Source organism: Papio anubis, chromosome 6 (genome assembly GCF_008728515.1).
Source record: "Papio anubis isolate 15944 chromosome 6, Panubis1.0, whole genome shotgun sequence".
NCBI lineage: Eukaryota > Metazoa > Chordata > Mammalia > Primates > Cercopithecidae > Papio > Papio anubis.
The window spans coordinates 145,163,234-145,183,432 of NC_044981.1; the positions used below are offsets into that span (position 1 = coordinate 145,163,234).

Below are 20,199 nucleotides of genomic sequence, written 5' to 3' on the forward strand. Positions count from 1 at the left end.
GAGAAAATAACTCTCCCAATCCCACATCACCTTTTTTGCCAAAATGGCATATAGAGAATACAAGACCCTGAAAATGATCTCCTTTCTCCAATCCCAGTTTGTAATTGTGCCAAGAGCAGGGAATTATGTTCTAAGATGGAAAATAACCTTTATATTTTATCCCAAAGTAAATATTTCAATCATACAATCAATAAACAGTCTTTAAGGATTCTGAAATTGCAGTATGATATATGACTAAAACAGTATCTTTTTTATTTCCATTCGCACAATGGACAGACATTTATAGCAGAGAATTTTATTACTATGCCTTCTCACCCCAGCCAAATAAATTCTGTTCCCAGGGCTCCCTCTCTCTGAATGCCTTATTGTCTACAAAGTGCTTCTTCTGCCCAAAAAGCCTTGCTCATTGCTAACCAATTGCAAAAAGTTATAATGACCACAAGAAAGAAATCAAGACTCCAACAGATAAATGAATTAATGTAAATCAAGAATCCAAAAAATACATTGTAATTATCATGAGAGAAAGAACAAATATTCAACAAACACATCTTCAGCCTTACCAATTATCAAAGAAATGCACTTTAAAACAACAATAAAGTACCATTCAGCATATGTTAAATTAGAAAAAATAACAGAAATTTTCAGTCCTATCAAAGTGGCACAACAGAAATGTATTGCTAATAACAACGTAAAAAGTAGATTTTACCCTTGCAGCATAATATGGCAATATGTATCCAGAAGCATAAAAGTGTTCTTGCTCTTTGACCCAGTAATTATAAAATTCACCCTAAAAATCTCTCAGGCATAAAAATAATATGCACATTAAAATGTTTATTACATAATAAACGTTTACAGTACAAAAAATAAAAACACTAAAAAGGGAAATGTTTAAGTAAATGCTAGTGCTTCAGATAGGATATAATGCAGCCATTTAAAATTACAAATATGAACACTATCAAAACAATATGGGAAATGTTCACCATAGACCATTAAGTGAAAAATAAATATTAAGTTATGTGAAATAAACATGTGGAGAGAGACAAAGACTATATGAAAAAATACTTTTATATGTAATCAAATGTATCAGGATAATAGGATTAGGGAGGGTTTATTCAATGACCTTCTGTATTAACATTGTTATAATACTATTTTTACAATTTAAGATTATTGGAGATAAGATTTTTTCCTCCATGGACATTTGAGTTATGGTCTTAAAGGCCAGGTGTCTGTCTTATTCATCTCTGTGATATTCTAAGTGCTGGCCTAGCTCTCTATACAATTATTATCACATACCCTCATTTTTAGACAATAATCCAGATTTCTAGTCATCTTAAATCTTACTATGCCTAAGAAGCAGCAAAGTAACACATCCTCTCTTTGGAGTGCCAGAGAGCAGTGGAATTTCATAAACTGGATTTCTAATTCCTAAAAAATCTGAAATTATCAACATTTCATTTAATTTGGAGCCCTTAAACAAAATCTTTTTCTTTAGGTAAATTTCCTTACCAGATTTTTTTTTTTTTTTTTTCAAAATGAGGCTCCTCACAATATTGATGCAAATCCTTTACACTGCCTGATCAACCTGGAATACCACATCAAAGTTAATGATAACTATTTTTTTTTGAGACGGAGTCTGCTCTGTTGCCCAGGCTGAGTGCAGGCTTCATCTCAGCTCACTGCAAGCCCCACCGGGTTCACGCATTCTTCCTGGCCTCAGCCTCCCGAGGCTGGAGTACAGGCGCCCGCCACCGCCTGCTAATTTTTTTGTATTTTAGTGTAGAGATCAACACCAGCGTTAGCCAGGATGGTCTCGATCTCCTGACCTCGTGATCCGCCCGTCTCAGCCTAATGATAACTATTTTTATGCACCACTGATATAGACAAGGGGCTTTGAGAACAGGACAAACATTCTTTGAACATAACAGACAGTTTATGGAAAGAACAATCTCATGTAAATGTTTAGCTCCTGAAAACCCTATTGCAATTACATAATAGGAAACTCTACATTTTCCAGAAAAAAATACTCACTAATATTTTGTGTTAACCTAGAATTAACTATTCTCTCATAAAATTCTAATTTTTGTCCCATGATGAAAATAACATAATTAGGTCCTCAGGTTTTTTTCCCACAACTAAACAACTTTTCTCTTAATTTAGGAAAAAATGCGTAGCAATAATATATAGAAATTGGTATACTTAATTGATGACACATTTTTTCCTTAAACTTTATTTTTGCTTTTCTCACTGGTCAGACATGAAAGTGATTTGAAAAGAAGGTGATAATATCTGATAATGCTAACTAGTAATTCAGTTAAAATTCTGTGCTGGTTTCCACTTGAATATATTACATTTTTAAGACTCTTTTAAATTCACCTTTTCAAGGATATTCCTATCCATAAGTTGCTTTGTCTTTGTGCAATAGGAACTAGGTACTGCACTTATTTACGTATCAGAAAATGAGGCAAAGTGTCAAGGAAAGTACAAATTCAGGGTCAAAGATTGCTTCACTTTCTCAGTCACCTATTAGCATTTAGGGAATTCTTGCTTTTTAAATTCTTTTAGTGGTTTGAGACTGTATGTGAACGACACCTGGGGAAGAAAAAGTTTCTTTTTACGTAATGAGTTGTTTATAGATGATGTTTACTACCAAATGGTTTTAGGTAAGGAGCAGTTGGGAAGGGGTGGCTACAGGTTGTTATTTTTGACCATCATATCTGGAGTAGAAAGGGCATTCTCTACTAGACTAACAGCCTAAGGAGAAGTGTGAGATGAGAAGACCCAGCATTTACCACCTCTAACCAGGAACCATGGCACATTGGTTGGAGACAAGCCCTGGAGTGATGGGGTCTTGATAAGACATGGAAGGTAGTTTGGAACATGACTCATGCAAAGCAGTGACATTAGGGCTTGGACCTATATGGGAAGGAACTGAGGTCATGCAGTTCCTGACCAGCACTCTGGTTCTTCCGGCACTGTATTAAGCAACAGAATAATTTTCACCCATAAATCCTTCCCTAGCAAGACAAGCCATTAAAATCCAAAGTCAGCTTGCAAGCTGAGCTCCAGCATTCCTCCTGCAAGAAAACTTACTTGATTATTCTGGCTAATACTGAGATCCTCCTTTTCATCTTTCTTGCACTTTGTAATTTCAACCATAACTCTGAGTTCCTAATAATATTTTCCTTGTATTATCCTCCATTTTTTTTCCACATATGTTCTGGTTCCTCACCAATATTGTGAATTTCTAGGGAGTAAGTATTATTTATTTTACATGTTTTCATAACCCCACCCTCACCCAAAGACTTGCACAGTGATGAATATATGGTAAGTGAATGGCAAACTTGTAATTATGATTAATTTATTTTTCTTCTGACTATAATATTTAGAAAATTCTTTTATTTATCTTTTTGAAAAAGTAGCATGCAAGCATCACACTCACTGCAACATGTAATTAGAAAATTACTCAATTATTCAGTGAGGTACCAAGCAATAGTAAGTGCAAATCTGTCAAGAGAGCTGGCTCCACAATGGGTACTTGGTAAGAATCAATGCATACTGAACAAAGGAACAAAAGGAAATATACTTTGAGCTTCTTTTTTAGAAAATTAAATACCATGTTTCTAAGAGATAATTAAATAGGTACAACACTTAAAGACAATGCTTGATAAATGGTAAAAGTCGACAATGCAGATAACTAGGAAACTGACTTGGAAGTAAATTTTAAATCTAAAATGCAGAAATTCTTTTTTTTTTTTTTCCCATTTCCTACACCTGTCATTTAGCAGGAGAGAATGCACAAATTCTTAACATATGTCCTTTAATGAAGTATGTACAATTTTTGTAAAACTTTATTTGATAGCAGAAGGGGAATAAATTTCTAGATGTCAATGTACTCATCTTTAAAGTTAGTTACACACTGGAGAACATGCAGTTCCACTGGATTTCATCAGCTTATGATGTTTTCTCCACCCTACAGCTGCCAGGAGCCCTCTACTCATTGTGTTCTCTCTCCATCTCTCCAGTCAAGGTCAACAGCTAACGGATGACAGAAGTCATGCTCTGTCTACAGTATCCTTACTTTAATGTCTACACACTCTTCTCAGGATGAAGGTCAAGTTCCTTAAATATGGTTTACAACAAAACCTGGCCTGACCTGGTCCCACCTTCCTCTTCAGCTTCTGCTGGTCCCCATTCCCCTTGTCACCTAGGATTCAACTGGGAATTTCTTTCAGCTCCTCAAACCTTGTGCTCACTCTCCAGTCCTTTAAGTATGTTGCTCTCCCTGCCTAAAACTCTCTTCCTCTCCTTTTTGCTTTGCCTGGATAGTTTCTGTTCTTCCTTAGTTATCACTTCAATAATTCTTCTCTGGTCCTGCACCTCCTTCTCACAGCCAAAGTTAGCCACTCCTCTTTTAGGCTTTCATTGTCTCTGCTCTTCTGTCACTGCCCTTATTGCACTGTAATCTATTTTGCTTTTTGGTTTTGTTTTACTTTTTCAATTCTTTGTCTTTATCCACCCCTACATGCCCTGCAACATGCCCAACCACCACTAAGTAGTAAATTCCTTGAAGACAGTTACCATCTTGTTTATTGCTATTATTTCCAGTGCCAGTTTTATATTTTGATTACTAGAGTTGTCCAAAGATAAGGACACTAAGGTAAGTAAATTCTCGTTATTACAAAGATGGATGTTAGAGTGGAAATCAACATGTCTATTTTCTTTTCTTTTCTTCTTCTTTTTTTTTTTTTTTTTTTGGAGATGGAGTCTCCCTCTGTCGCCCAGGCTGGAGTGCAGTGGCGCGATCTCGGCTCACCGCAAGCTCCGCCTCCCGGGTTCACGCCATTCTCCTGCCTCAGCCTCCTGAGTAGCTGGGACTACAGGCGCCCACTACCACGCCCGGCTAATTTTTTGTATTTTTGGTAGAGACGAAGTTTCACCGTGTTAGTCAGGATGGTCTCGATCTCCTGGCATCGTGATCCGCCCACCTCGGCCTCCCAAAGTGCTGGGATTACAGGCCTGAGCCACCACGCCCGGCCAACATGTGTATTTTCTAATAAAGTCCAGGGAAAAATCATTTGATATCAAAGAGGCACAGCTCAGCCTTGGAAGAAATGTTTTAAGAAGTTTGTTCAACCAACATTATTGTTTTATCCACAGTAGTATAAAGCTGACTAAAAAAAGTTCGTATCTACTAAAATCGTTCAAGTGCTTCAAATAAAACCTAATACCCTAGAAACACTTAGTAATTGTAGCCATCACTCAAGGGCTCAAAACCTATTCTGAGGGCACCAAATTTGTGAGGGGAATGCACTAGGTTTTATGTCTACAAACATCATTCCCTTTGAACTTGGAAAGGATGTTATAAATTCTTTGTACCTAAAATTTGTGAAGATAAGAATGACAGAATAAAAATTGCCACATCCCACCTTGACACATCTACCACAGAACTACCAATCAATTGGAATTGATGGGTAGGAAACAGCAGAAAGTTTCAGTAACCAAAACAGAGTTTTCTTTTATTCTTAGCTTCTTGTCTTCATATATTCTGCTGGAAGCAAAAGGTGTGTAATAATTATTGGAATCTCTGAGAGTATGTCTCTTCCTAGATTTATGCTAAGCTCAGGAAAGCACTTCCGAGTCTCCAGGCTCAATGAAATCAGAAGACTAAATACGATTTTTTTTCTATCTCAAAAATCTATCAGTAATTGTAAACTGTGGATAAAATCAAGCTTGATATATGATAGAATTGGGAATTTTTAGTCAGAAAACAGGTTGGAGTCCCATTTTCACTACTTAAATTACTGTGTAACTTTTGGCAAGTAGCTTCAACTCGCTGGGACTTTGCTTTCTTGTCTGAGAAATGGGTATAACAATAATTCCTGCTTTACCTGTCTCACTGGGTTGTTGTTAAGATGAAATGAACTGATGTTTATAATAGTTACCATATATGGAGTGCTTGCAATATCCCAGACACTATTCTAGGAGCCTTACAAACATTTTCTCATTTAATTCTCACAACTTTGAGACTGGTTACTATCAACCTAGTTTTTCAGATAAAGAAACTGAAGCTAGACAGCCTTAGACACTCATGTACACTCACCTCAGAGCTGTAAAGTGTTAGATCTGAAACTCAAACCCAAGCTGTTCAATTTCAAAACCCATACCCAGATTTCCATGCTTCTCTTTGCAAGAGCACTCGGTAATAAGTATCAACATTATGAATCTCACATTGAAGCATTATCTAATTTGTTTCTTATTTTCAGAAAGACAGAATAGACAAGTATGTAAAGGAGCCTGAATAATAGAACCGATACTGGCTTTACAGCACCATGAATTTTTGGCCACTATCACAGCTTTATTGGTGTTATGCCACTGCTATTACTGAATTTTGAGTAGGGGCAGATCTAAGACATAAGCCAAATTTTACTTGGTAATGAACAGTATATGAAAAGGTATTCATTTAGTCTAGTTTTAAAGATGTAAGACTTCGCCTAAAAAGCCAGTTCACTTTCTAAAAGGACAAATGTCCATAGATCCTTGCATTATTTTCGGATAGCGTTCACAGATTTCTTTAAATGCCTTTGCACATTAAGTATTTGGCTGTAAGTAATTGGTGTACTTTCCAACACAACAGGTTTCTATCCATCTGGTTGAGTCACAATTCCACGAAAAAACGATATTCTGTCTGTTCACCTACTTTCCTCATCAGCAAACTGATCTTGTGGTCAACCCAGAGATGAGCAGTATCTGGAAAAACAAACAAATGGTGACAATGTAAAAGAAAGGAGAAAAATTATCCAAAGCGTGTGAGAATACCATAGCATCCTTCTCCCATCCCCACAATAAAAGACTGACTATGATAACTTCATCAGCATCATCTAAAAGCAAGTATAAAAGGTGATCTATTTAAGCTTCTGGGGTAGGCCTGTGCATGTTGATACTGTCCCTTCCATCCTCCTTCCAGAAGCTCATAATCACCCTGATGCACAGGCAGAAGATCCCCAGTAGATCTCAAAGACATAGGAATCAGTTGCGAGGACTTTTATGTGCATGTGACTGGGAAGAGAAAGGAGTGTGACAGGCAAGTTCAGAAATTAAGACACACAGCTGTGGGAGATAAATGTCCAAAAGTAAAGTTTTGGACTTCAGAGCTTCTGTAGCAGCTCAGTTCAGAGATCATCCATCAAGAGCTTCCTATAAACTAGGCTCTGTGCTGTGCCCTTGAGACCTCCCTGTCTATAAACAGCATATATCTAGTGAACTTGACCTGAGACCCTCTTAACTCTGGCAACTGACAAGTATGTTCATAGCTAACAGCCTAGGAACACTTTGTTAAATGTTCTTCCTTTCTGGTTGCAAAGCATGTCTAATTTCAAAATCTCTTTACTACAGCTGATATAACCTCTGATGGAAGATACAATCCCAGATTGTGAAAATTCACCCATTCTGACATCACAAAGTCAATTATTTAAGAATACATTCGTCAAACAAGGAGTTGTTTCCTGAAAAGCTAGTATTTTGTCTTTGAAAGAAATGGTATATCAAAATAATTTTAAATTTATTTTAAAAACTTATCATCATACCTACTAGTATATGTAAGACTTCATTTTGAAGCATTTAAAATATATTTTCATACTATGTAACATAATAGTACAAAAATTATCACAGGAAGAGTGTTCCCAAACTTCCTTTCTCCCATTGTTTCTAATTCCCTCTCCCCTTCCTAAATTAGAAGGATTGCATCTTGTAGAGACAGAGGCTAATTCTGAGCCATGATGAAGTGCTAGGAAAGAATGTGGGAAGCTGAGCAGTAAACCGAGTTCAATTGGATCCAAGAGGACAGCCATTTGGAGTTTGAGGAATGTGGACAGGAGGAGAAAGAAGATTTTGTAAGTGCAGCTATGGACTATGTCGGTTTTTTTCCTCTTCAAAACCCTTCAAAAGGCTGGAATAATTCTTAATTATTTTGGCTATTACCTGGTAATTATTTTGGCTATTTAGCTATGCAACTGACCACTCTGAGGCTGGACCCCTCGTTCCTGGACATAAGGACCTCAGGGAAAAACAGAAATGATTCCAGGGCCTCCCAGTCACAGCCTCTGAGTCATGGTGGCCCCAGTGAAGGCATACCTCAGGAAACACCCTCCCTGCAACTCCACCCAAAGTGAAGAATCCTGGAGAATGATTTCAAGCAGATGTAACAGATGCCAAGAGTTCAGAGACATGGAGAGAGAGGAAAAAAAATTACTTAACCACAGGAAGACAGACAGGAAGCCCAGGTGGGAGGAAAGGACGATGGCAGGCAGGGATAGGGTTGCAGAAAGAATGAGTGCCCTTGAATGAAACTCCAGTGTAGTGGAAGAGGTTCCCCACATTGGGGAAGAAGTCCATAGTTCCTATGGATAATGGGCAAAATGAGAACCTGAATAAGCCATCTGTTCCAGAAGTATGTAGACTAAACTGAAGGGGGAAGGGTCCAAGAAGGCACTGGCTTTGGGGCTGCACTGTTCTTTCTCCCCCCACCCCAAGGTACTGGACTGCACCTGCAGGTTGCATCCTCACATCTGTAAAGTGCTGCCAGTTCACCGCATTCCGCTCAATCAAGAGATTTGTTGGCAATCCCTTTTGCCTTCCTCTGTCAGTAATCACCACAGACTTGTCAAAACCAAGGGGAATAGGTCACATCCTGTACAGACAATAGGGAAAATCAGATTCCTCTAAAAGGCCTGATTTAAAAGCAATTTTGAAAATGGTGGCGGAGAGAAAAACAATTTATTTTACCTGTAGATCTGAGCAAAGAACTTTAGAACATTTCTTCACACTGTCTGCCTGGCAAAATTGACAAAGGTCAGAATGGTAAATTTTCTAAAAGTGCATAAGTGTACAATACATTTAAAGTACTTTTAGAATTTAAATATGATTGAGTGTGAGGGAATATGTCTAACACTCCCCATCCCAGGCATATGAAAATGCCCAGTGAAATACACAAACACGGGGAAATCTATATTAGCTCACTCATCTGTTAAATATGTATTGACCTTTTACTATGTACCAATTCTAACTCTAGATACCAGGTAAACAGTTGAAAATAAGATGGATATAGCCCCTCCTTTTTTCTACATGAAGCCTTGAAAAGGTACCATTTACATGCCATGAAATGCCTTCCCTTTCTATTACATAAACTGCAAAAAAAAAAAAAAAAAAAGTCAATTTAAGAAAAATATAAATCCAATTTAAGAAAAAATATAAATTCAAAACTCTTCTCTGTGAGAGATTTGGTGCTAAGACATTCTTTCTAACTCCAGAATAAAGGTGGACACAAGAAAACCAGGCTGGCACTTAACCAATGAACTTAATATTCTATTGGTGCATGGGGAGCCCAAAGAACAGTTAAACAACTCGTAAAACAGAATCATCAATCTTAAACTGATTTTTATTTCTTCTGCAATATATATTTATTGAGTACCTGTTAGGACAGATCATGTGTATACTGCTAAGGAACATATGGAAAAGTGAAATGCATGATTCTGTTTTCTTATGGCCAACACTCTGCCCAGTGAGATAAGTCATCTTTATAAATAGAATCCTAACCACACAGTACACACAGCAGCTGCTGCTAAGTACCAATTGGGCTGTAAATGCAATAAACAAAATGTGTGTCTGGGGTGCGCTGCAGGAATTTTCAACACACCCTGTTAAAAACGGAACTAATTTTCTTTCCTTTAACCATGTTCCTCCACCTCTGTTTTTTGTTTTAGTTAATGGGAACACCATTCACCCAAGCCAGCTCTTCCAAAAGCTATCATTTTCCCATATGTTCCATATTCAATTGGTCACCAATACTGGTTGCTTCTAAGGCAGAACTGTCTCTTAGATCCAGCCCTTTCTGTTCATTCATTCTGCCATTGCTGAAATGCATGCTTAAATACTTGCCATCATTCATTTGGACTATTGCAACAGACCAACATGATCGCTCATCTTCTCTCCCTATTCAAGATCATCCTCCATACTCCCACCAGGTAACATTCCCTCTAACCTATCAAGTCCAAATTCCTTGGCAATATGTGGAAGGCCCTGTACAATCATCTGCAATTTAATGCTCAAGTTTCTGATGTTCATCTTGGATCTTCCACCATTACTCAAACTCACAAGGCACACTCATGTTTTGATGTCTGCATATTCAGACTCAGGGTCTGAGATGAACTTCTTCACTCTCCCCAGACACTGAACTCCTACTCATCCTTTGAAACTCTATGCAGGTAGAGGTAGTTGTTTCACGCTTTGTGCCACCACCCAATGTGCTTCATTTTTAATTGGTTAGAGCATTCATCATGCTTAACCATAATGATCTGCTCATATATGGCTATCTTCTTCACCAAATAATGGGCTTTGCAAAGGTAAGGACAGTGTCTTATTTATCTTTGTATTCCTAGTGCCTAGCACAGTGCCTGGAACATAGTGCGTTCTCAGTGACTAATTGAGTTTCCAAGAATGAATGGATGGCTACATAGAGAAGGAAAAAAAAATACATCCTGTAAGAGCAATCAGGAAAGACTTTATGGATGATATTGGATTTGAGCTTCATTTTTTAAAATGGGCTAAGAGTTCAACAGGAAGAAATGAGGCAGAGAGTGTCCATATGGGGACAGCTATGTATGCAACAGCATAAAAGTTTAAGTAGAGATGACGTTTTTTTAAAAGAAGATGGTCTGTTTGGCTGTAGCAAATGACCATGAATAACATCTGAAGTCCTCATCCGTTGATAAGGTCCCAATTATTCAAGTATGACAACTTCTCTAACCTGCTGCCTTTCCAATCCCTGACTCCACTCCACCCACTCCACCTTCCTTCTGTCTTTCTGATACACCGAGCTTGTTTCTGCCTCAGGGCATTTTTCCATTGCTGATCCCTTTGCTTGCGAGATCTCTGAAGGGGCCTTTCTCTATATCTATCTCCCTCTTTAATGCACCTTCAACCCCCCCTCTTGATTAGAAACCCTACTTTATTCCTTTGTACCAAACATCGCATTTTGATGTTTACTTATTTACTTGATTTTTATCTAAATCTCTCCCCAGCCCCATCCCACCACGATATCTCCAATATCTAGGATACTGTCTGGCACAACAGTAGGCATTTATTAATAATAAGTATTATTTGAATGACAGAAGTGTTAGATGAGGCTGGCCATCAGGGTTTACAGGCAGTGAAGGGCTCTGAACTAAATTTTATAGGAGGGTTAGAGTACGTGTACTGCACATATTTTACATGGAAGTAACATTACTAAAGATGTAAATTTATAAGATATCTTTAGTAAATATACAGAATACTTTCAAGACAGGGAGATATTGGAAAAGGATTCTGAGAAACCCCCAAATATTCAACCTCCTTATACATCTTCATATTTTAATAAATTAGCTAAAAACATATTTTTAAATAGCCAATTTGGCTACTTCCACCACCATCACCTGCATCAAATCTTGCAGACTCTAGATTAATTGAATCATTCATTATTTTTTAAAGTCAGTTTTGTTATATTCTTATAAAAGCACAGAACATAATTATTTAAGTCTTTTTCATATTTCCTATATTACTAGAAAAAATCAGAAAGACAACTATTAAATCTTAACTTGTATTTATGCCCCTGAACCAAAATAAATGTAATTTAACAATAAACCTAAGTGGTTAAATTTGCAACAAATATTTATTTGTTTGGGTTCCCTCTTTTATAAAATTGTGTCTAAAGTTTAGGTTTTGGGGTTAGGGAGATGTAAAAGTGTTCACACTCCAGACACAGACACTATGACTTCAGGACACATACTTATGTGAAAATACATGGCACATACAGCAACTACATGGCGAATCTTAACAGTGGACTGAGTTAACTGAGGCCTTAATTTTCACTCTGGGGCATGATATGCAAAACGATGAGGATGAGGTTAAACTAATAACCTTTAACGTCCCTCCACCCCAAATTTCTAAGTTTCTATCCTATGCATATGCCTAGAATAATTAATTTGACTATGGAAACATTGTCTCCCACTATGATAAAAGAAATTTAAATACTTCTAGAACTAGATTTGGTACTCATGCTACCCCATCACTGTTTTGTTCTTTATAGAAGTAACTTTCATCTTTATTAATAAAAGGATACTGGATAATTTCCAGTTCTACCATAGCAGTGTACTTTTCCTATAATCCATCCCTTTTCACTGATTATGCCTACAAATTCTAGAAAAGCAACAACACTACCTAAGGACTCCGAACAGAAGCAAGGGTAAGAAGTCTAGGGCAGGCAGACAAAACTTGGAGAGACACTCAGTATAGGGATTAGTTTCCCAGTTATATTTTCCTCTTGTACCTTTGCCCAGAGGGTGGAACCCAGTCATAGAGCAGCTTTACAGTGTAAGTAGCTAAAACTCTGATTCTTTGCCATCTTTCTAGCTAGAGGCACAGGGAAAGGAGTCTCTGCAACTAGAGGGTGGGAGAGAAATCCCAGAGGGTAAAGAAAGAAGGAAACACCTAATTCTGTGTAAGACCACACAGGTCTTAGCCTAACTGAAAATAATACACATGTGTGAGACAGACCCAAAGCAGCATACCAAAAGCTGAAAGAGCTGAACTGAGATTTGAATCACTGCCAACAGAAAGCAGGACAGAAGTAATCAAGTTGATTGTCTACTGAAATCAAAACAAGTTAATTGTCTACTAAAACCAAACATTCTTCGGAAGATTATAACAGAACCCAAAGTCTATATAGCATAACATTTAGTGTCCAGCATACACACAGAAATAAAAAAAATTAAAGAAGCTCAAACAAAAAAAAAAAAAAAAAAAGCAATCCTGAGATGCTCAGATGTTAAAATTATCAAAGATATTGAAGCAGCTACTACAATTTTGCTACAAGAAGAACAGAAAAATAAACTTGAAATGAATGAAAAAAGGAAATCTCAGGAGACCAAACCCGATATTTGAAACTAAAAAAAAAAATACAATGCATATGATTTTTAAAAAACACTACAGATGAACTTAATAGTAGATGAAAAGGCAAGGAAATTGAAAATAGAGCAATAGAAATTATCCAATCTGAAGAAAAGAAAGAAAACAAAATGAAAAAAGAATGAACAAACCTCAGAGACCTTTGAGGCAATATAAATGACCTAATATATTTTTAATTAGAGGGAGGAGAAAGATATTGAAACAGAAAAAAATATATTTAAAGAAATAATAGCTAAGCACACCTCAGATTAGGTAAAAGACACAGACTTATAGATTCATTAAACGCAGTGAACACCAATCAGAATAATTAAAAGGTAACCATTCTTAAATACATCATAAGCTGCTGAAAACCAAAAATAAAGAAAAAAAATCTTGACATGACTAGAGAAAAATGATACGTTACATATAAAACATTCTAATAATCACAGAATTCTCATCAGAAACCACGTAGGTCAGAAGATAGTAGGACAACATCTTGAAAGCGCTGAAAGAAAAAAGCTGTTGAAACAACATTCTATATCCCAAAAACTTATTCTGTAATAAAGGCAAAATAAAGACATTTTCTTCAAAACTCTAAGGAATCTTAAAAAATCTATTACAGTTAATAAATGAGTTCAGCAGTATTACCTGATGTTGCAAGATACAACATCCATATACAAAAATTAATTTTATTTCTGTATACTAGCAATGAATAATACAAAAAATAAAATGAAGAAAATGATTCAATTTCTAATAGCATCAAAAATACTATAATCCCAGTGCTTTGGGAGGCTAAGGCAGGAGGATTGCTTGAGGCCAGGAGTTGAAGACCAGCCTGGGCAACAAAGCAAGACCTCGTATCTACAAAAAAATTAAAAATTAGCCATGAATGGTCCCTCACAACTGTAGTCTTAGCTGCTCAGGAGGCTGAGGCAGAAGAAACACTTGACTCCAGGAGGCAGAGGTTGCAGTGAGCCATGATGTCACCACTGCACTCCAGCCTGGGCAGCAGATCAAAATCTTATCTCAAATAATAATAATAATAATAATAAAATATTTAGAAGTAAATTTAACAAAAGAAAAGGCAGGTACACTGAAAACTACAAAGCAGATTAAAAGAAATTAAAGAATACATAAACAAATGGAAAGACACCTCATGTTCTTTGATTGGAGATTTAACATTGTTAAAATATATATAGCACTCCTCAGATTGATCTACAGACTTGACACGATCCCTACCAAAATAAAGACAGTTTCAGATAAAGGAAAACTAAATTATTATTATTATTATTATTATTATTATTATTATTATTATTATTATTATTGCCAGGAGTCCTGCTTTACAAGAAATGCTAAATAAAGTTGTTCAGGCCAAACAGGAACAATATGAGAAGGAAATCTATGATTGAATAATGAAGAAAAAAATCAGAAATGGGAAATATCTACAATAATATAAAAGACTATGGGTTTTTCCACTTAAACTATTTAAAATGGTTTGAGTTACTGCTTTAAGTAAAAATTACAGCATTTTTCAGTAGGCTTTTAATGTATATAGATATAACTCATATGACAACCATAATATAAAAAGAGAGCAGAAGGGCTTGTTAATGGGATCTATAGGGCTGCAAGATGGCTACATTTTACCTGAAAAAGTATTTTTTTTAATTTACTTTAAGTTCTGGGATACATGTGCAGAATGTGCAGGTTTGTTACATAGGTGTCTATGTGCCATGGTGGTTTGCTGCACCCATCAACCCATCATCTAGGTTTTAAGCCCTGCATGCGTTAGGTATTTGTCCTAATGCTCTCCCTCCTCTTGTCCCCCACTCCCCAACGGGCCCCAGTGTGTGATGTTCCCCTCCCTGTGTCCATGTGTTCTCACGGTTTAACTCCCATTTATGAATGAGAATATGCAGTGTTTGGTTTTCTTTTCCTGTGTTAGTTTGCTGAGAATGATGGTTTTCAGCTTCATCCATGTCCCTGCAAAGGACATGAACTCATTCTTTTTTATGGCTGCATAGTATTCCATGTTGTATATGTACCGTATTTTCTTTATCCAGTCTATCACTGATGGGCATTTGGATTGGGTCCAAGTCTTTGCTATTGTAAATAGTGCTGCAGTAAACATACGTGTGCATGTTTCTTTATAGTAGAATGGTAAAATATTAACTCAAAGTAACCCCCCCCAAAATTCAAATTGTTACAAAAGCCAATAAATAATTTAAAATCTAATACGAAAGCATATTTAAATAACCCCAAAAAAGGCAAGTAAGGGGGAACAGAAGAACAAAAAGCAGAGAAAATTAACACAGATAAAAAATGATAAAAAGGTAAACCCATATCTAAAAAATGATAATCATTATGTTATATGGTAATGGTCTAAATTTCCCAATTAAAAGGCAGAGATTGTCAGAGCAGACACAAAGCTAGACTCAATAATATATTATCTTAAAAAGATACACTTTAAATATAATGACACAGAGATGTTGAAATAAAATGGATGGAAAAAGGTATAAGATACAAAACTTAGTTACACAAAGGCTGAAGTTGCTATATTAATATCAGATAAAATAGATTTCAAGACAACATGTATTAACAGACATAAAGAGAGCTGCTTCATAATAATAAAAGGACAATTCATCAGAAAAAAGATTAGAAACATGTGTTTGATAATAGACCCTCAAATATATATGTAACAAAAATTAACAGAATTAACAAGAACCAGACCATTCCAAAATCATAGTTAGAGGTCATAATGCCCCTCTCTCAGCAATTGATAGAACAACCGGATTTTTAATAATCCAGCCCCGGCATGGTGGCTCACACCTGTAATCCCAGCATATTGGGAGGCCAAGGCAGGAGGATCACTTGAGGCCAGGAGTTCAAGACCAACCTTGGCAACATAGTGAGACTTCATCCCTAAAAAAAAAAAAGTTTAAAAATTAGCCTGGTATGGTGGCATGCATGGCATGCACCTGTAGTCCCAGCTACTTGGGAGGCTAAGGTGAGAGGATTGCTTGAGCCCAGGAGGTGGAGGCTGCAGTGAGCCATGATCATGCCACTGCACTCCAGCCTGGGTGGCAGAGTGAGACGTCATCTTTAAAAAAAAAAAAAAAAATCAGTGAAAACATAAAAGTTCTGAACAACACTATCAACCAACTTGATCTAATTGACATTTATAGAATACTACATCTTACAACTGCAGAATATTCCCTTTTTTCAAGTGCATTTACCAAGAGAGATCATAGACTTGGATTTAAAACAAGTCTTAAGAAATTTAAAAGGATCAAAATCTATAAAATTTGTTCTCTAACCACAACTTCTAAGTAATGTATGGACTAAAATCACAAGAGAAATCATGAAATACATTTAACTAAGTGACAACAAAACTATAACATATCAAAATTTGTGGGATACACCTAAAGCAGTGTTTTCAGGGAAATCTATGTACATGTATTAGGTAAAAAAAAAAAACCCAATAACCTGAAGTTCTACCTCAAGAAGCTATACACATAAGAACAAAGTAAACTCAAAATAAATGGAAGTAAGGAAACAGCAAAAGTAATAGCAGAAATAAATGGAAGAAATGATAGAAAAATAATATTAAAAAATTAACAAAGCCAAATGTTGCTTTTTTGTTTGTTTGTTTTTTGAGATGGAGTTTCACTCTTGTTGCCTAAACTGGAGTGCACTGGCAAGATCTCAGCTCACCGCAACCTCTGCCTCCTGGGTTCAAGCAATTATCCAGCCTCAGCCTCCAGAGTAGCTGGGATTACAGGCATGCGCCACCATGCCCAGGTAATTTTTTTTATTTTTAGTAGAAATGGGGTTTCACCACTTTAGCTGGGCTGGTCTTGAACTCCTGACCTCAGGTGATCTGCCCATCTTGGCATCTCAAAGTGCTGGGATTATAGGCATAAGCTACCGCACCCAGCCCAAATGTTGGTCCTTTGAAAAGTTGAACAAAGTGCACAAACCCCCGAGTACATTGATTAAGGAAAAGGAGAACTGATAGAAAGCACCAATATCAAGAAAGATGTATCCACACAGATTTTACAGACATTAAATGATAGGAGAATACTAAGAACAATTTTATGCCAACTAATTTGATAACTTAGATGCAACAGGAAAAAAAAATATTGAAAAATAAAATTCAGCAAAATTGATGCAAGAAGAAACATAAATTAAAGAGCCCTATATTTATTAAAGAAATCAAATTCTTTATCAAAATTGTCCTCAAAAGAGAATTCCAAGCCCAGGTGGTTTTGCCAGTAAATTCTAACAAAGATTCAAGGAAGAAAACCAGTCTAACACAAATATTACAGAAAACAAAAGACTAAGAAACACTGCTCAACTAGTTTTACAAGGCCAGTATAACCCAACATCAAAACCTGAGTAAGAACATTATAAATTATATCTTAATAAAGTTGTAGGAAAAAAGGGGAAGCAGAGCCCGATTACTATGTACCCCTGAAATAAAGAGTCTGGGAGGATTATATAAATGATGTTAGTTAAAGAAAGATCTCAAGGAACTGGTTATAATATAGTCACAGGTGAAACAAAGCATAACGTGAACTCCAAGGATAATTTTCTAATTATTTTATTCTACAGCAGAGAAACTACAGACCACAAGCCCACTCCAGTTCAGGCCTGATTTAGTATTTTCATTTTATTTATTGATTATTTATTTATTTATTTTGTGATGGAGTCTCACTCTGTCACCCAGGTTGGAGTGCAGTGTCGCAATCTCTGCTCATTGCAACCTACATCTCCCGGGTTCAAGCGATTCTCCTTCCTCAGCCTCCTGAATAGCTGGGATTACAGGCATGTGCCACTATGCCTGGCTACTGTTTGTATTTTTAGTAGAGACGGGATTTTACCATGTTGGCCAGGCTGGTCTCAAACTCCTGACCTCAAGTGATCTGCCTGCCTCAGCCTCCCAAAGTGCTGGGATTACAGGCTTGAGTCACCATGCCCGGCCAGGCCTGTTTTTGTATTGCCTGAACATATTTTTGTATGCTAAGAACAGGTTTTATATTTTTAAGATGTTTAAAAAAAAAGTAACAGTGACCATATGTGGCCCACAAAGCCTAAAATATTTACACGCTGTCTTTACACACAAAAAAATTGCTATCCTTGCTAGGATAACAAGTTTATGGCAAAAAGTAATAAAAAGTCATTTTATTGTTCTACTATCTGAAGTTGGTACACAAAATATTCTGACAGTAGCACATCTGCAGCCCTTCTGACCTCTTCCCTCCATTTAGCTGCTGCCTCCTGTTGACTGATTGATTCAATAAATAGGTAAGAGAGTCCTATTATATTTCAGTCACTGTATCACTAAATCCGAAATATAATGATGAACAAGGTGGCCAGCACAGACCTCAGTGAGCCGACAGGTTCACAGAAGAGATCTAAATGCTTATTCACTGAGTAAATCAATCACTCTAGCATAGTTTTACCTTGACTATGTGGGTAACACTGATTATGTAAGCCTAGCATGTCTTCCCCCTCTTCTTGCAGCTGTGGCTGAATATGCACTCCATACCAGGTGCCATGCTTCTCTGGATCTGAGGTTTCTCATCCTTACAATAGACAGAAATAACACACTTCAGGATAAAAGATGGAAAAAAAAAAACTAGTGTGAATGTATACAAATGCAAACATATGATATTACTGTGGCCCTGTTGTTTCCTCAACTGGATGTTTTAAAATTGTCAATCCTTCTCTCAAATTTAAGTTTCTTCTTGAATCTCATCATATGTAAAATAAAAACTAACACAGTTGAAGAGTAAGGAAAGATAATGCCTCAGAGGTTTTATTAATGCACCCAAAAATAACTCCTTATTTTAAAGTTAATGTAAAAATCTCCAAATCCAAGGGATACGCATCTTAAAGTTTTAAAAAGCATTAACTAACATTTACTGAGCCACTGATAATAATTTGAGTTCTAAATCCAGAGCGTGTAAGAAAAACTATAAAAAGGAGTCAAGGGCAGTACTAATATTGGAAGAAAATAAAATGCCATTCAATAAAATGCAAATGAGCATATTTTCCTGGAAAAGTGCTTGGAATCATTTATTTATTTATTTCAGAAAGAGAAAAACTTGGTGGAGGGAAGTCTTGCCAGAGGGAACATATATGCGAGAAGGCTGAATAAAATAATCATGTTGATAAGGCAACATGGTGGCCAAAATAATCATAATAATTTAGGCTTGAAGAAAAGATGTCATCAAAGAGAAAAAAGACGCAAGATTAATGGCACATCACCTGCAAGCTTCCGTTCCCAAGAGAAGCATACAAATTTGCAAAAGGTGAGAAAAGCCAAACAAGAATGATGATAAAACTCAAAACTTAGTTGAAGGAAAGGATTTTAAACTACCTAAAATATAGATAGAAAAAAATGCAGGTTAATAAACCAAGTCGGCTCATGAAAGGTATTTAATAAGTAAAGACCTTAAATGCCAATAGCTTTTCTAGGTTACAGGAGAGCATGATGACAAATTACAGGCTAAGGAAAAGAAATAGACTGCATAATATCAAATAGCTTTGAAAAACACCAACTGTAACATTTCTAAGAATCATTTTTATTACACTGGAATTAACTGTAACAGTTAAATCAAGTTGGAAGAGAAACAGCATATTGTGTATAAACTATTTAAGGCTAGATTACTATTATTTTTTCTACCCCAAAGAGGAGGAGAGAAAAGAAAGACGGAAGGGAGAAAAAAGGGCAGGGGAGATGTTTTCTGTCAAGGCATCTCTATGCATTCCCCTTCCTTGAAGGTAGAGACTGTGAGTTATTCACCCTCATGTGTCTAGCCCCAAGTGCAGTGGCTGACATAGATGATTAACTGAAGTTTTCTAAATGAACACACTAACTAAATTAATACAAATTGACAAATTTCTGCTTTGCTTTGTGTCCTTATAGCTGTAAACGGACCCTGTTCTCATGCCTTCTGTGTCCACCCTCATTTTTTCTGCTTTAAAAAAATCTATGATTACAGAAATCAGACTATAAAATATAAAGTATTTTCTCAGATGAGTTCAAAAGATGAATAACCAAAGGAAGAAAATGTATCTGGAGAAAATGTGTCTGGGTTCATTGAGCTAATTTAAGCATCATTTGTTAATATACTGTGAAATATTTTATACACATACACACACTTCCTCCTAAATAGCTATCTGCGTAAGAACTTCATGCTTTGTTTATATTTACACTAC

At 36.4% G+C, this 20,199-nt stretch overlaps 1 protein-coding gene and 1 long non-coding RNA gene across 6 annotated transcripts in view; both read right to left on the reverse strand.

Moving 5' to 3' along the window:
- SLC35F1 (solute carrier family 35 member F1) overlaps positions 1 to 20,199 on the reverse strand; it is a 398,228-nt gene that overhangs the window by 263,396 nt on the left and 114,633 nt on the right. The window lies entirely within an intron of this gene.
- LOC103884076 overlaps positions 6,335 to 20,199 on the reverse strand; it is a 115,515-nt gene continuing 101,650 nt past the window's right edge. For all 4 annotated transcript variants that reach the window (XR_002521796.2, XR_002521799.2, XR_002521798.2 and 1 more), the window contains 3 exons: positions 8,782 to 8,829; positions 8,544 to 8,686; positions 6,335 to 6,747 (listed from right to left, as the gene is read on the reverse strand). This is a non-coding gene — a long non-coding RNA (uncharacterized LOC103884076). The remainder of the gene's footprint in view (positions 6,748 to 8,543; positions 8,687 to 8,781; positions 8,830 to 20,199) is intronic.